The following is a 1,338-nucleotide window of genomic DNA, read 5'->3' as shown; positions in this document are numbered from 1 at the left end:
TTGCACCTCCAAACTCTTGTCTTGCTTAATAATGTCTCTATTATTCCATCAATAGAGAAATGATTAAATCAACTGTGATTCAACACAACACATGCAGCCCACAAGAATGAGATTAACCTGTACGTCTTATGTATGAACAAAGAATTCACCTACAGAGGAAAAAAAACAAAAACCCTGTGGGTCAGACCTCCCAAACATGTCCCTGTCAGGCTCATTTCCAGCGATATTCTCAAGTGTGGACACCACAGAGACTTGTGATGAAATAGTTAGGACATACATTTGTAGAGGTGGTCCCAGACGCATATGCTCACACATCACAAAATGGCCAATGGGTTCCAGCAGATGTATGTCTAAGTTGGCCCGTGAAACCAAGAGGAGAGCCGTAAACTTCACAGATGGCAAAGCCATGGCCACCCACCCACCTAGAGCTTGGAGAGGAACCAACTGGACAGCCACTCCCAGTAGCAGCAGCATCTACAGCAAGGCAGCTGAGCCAGAAATTCAGGTCAAATGCCTTGCAGAGCTCCATGCATCCCCTGGTCACCCCCAAATCAGACCGTCCCCATGTCTGCTGGAACAGAAGGCAAGGAACCTGCCGGTGGCTGGAAGAAGTTAGGGCTAATTGAAGAACACGGCAAACCAAGGGGAGGACGGCAGCCACATATTCCATTTCCATCAAAGGCCCTCCTAGGCTTCCCAACTGTAGTCAAATGAATGGGTTTTCCCCAAGTCCAACCCTCTGGAAGAACCACACCTCCAGAGTGGGCCCTCTCCCTCACTTTGTTTTATGACGTATGGAGTGGCCCCTCACTCCCCAGTCTAAGTCCTTCACTTGTCCCAAGCCCTTGGCCAACAAGGAGGTCCACCCCCACCTGCCTCTCCAGCTGTCTCTCCTCACCTCCTCTCCGGCCACACGAGCTTGCTCACCCCCTGCCTTTGCCCATGTTTCTCCCCTTCCCCTCCATTTGGACCCTGGGCCACTTCCTCCCCGCCCACCCACATCCACGGAATTCTGTCAGCCTTCCAGTCTCAGGGACCCTCTTCCTCTGATCGACCTTTCCTGACCAGCCCAGATCCTGCTCTTCTCCCCTGTACGTGAAGCCCCCTCCTCTCCACTCCATGTCTCCGGGTGATGCACATGGTGTGCACTCGGCTGCTAACTGAAAGGTTGACAGCTCGAACCCACCCACCAGTGCCACGGAAGACAGCCCAGTGGTCTGCAAGGTCACAGCCAAGAAAGCCCTGTGGGGCTCAGCTCAGCTCTGACACCATGGAGTCACCATGACTCAGAATCAACTCAACAGCAACAGCTCTTGGTTTTTGCTTTTTGGTCTCTGT

The sequence above is a fragment of the Orycteropus afer genome, unplaced genomic scaffold (genome assembly GCF_000298275.1).
Source record: "Orycteropus afer afer isolate SDZICR_OR568_19922 unplaced genomic scaffold, OryAfe1.0 scaffold00358, whole genome shotgun sequence".
Lineage (NCBI taxonomy): Eukaryota > Metazoa > Chordata > Mammalia > Tubulidentata > Orycteropodidae > Orycteropus > Orycteropus afer.
This window is presented reverse-complemented; position numbering follows the sequence as displayed.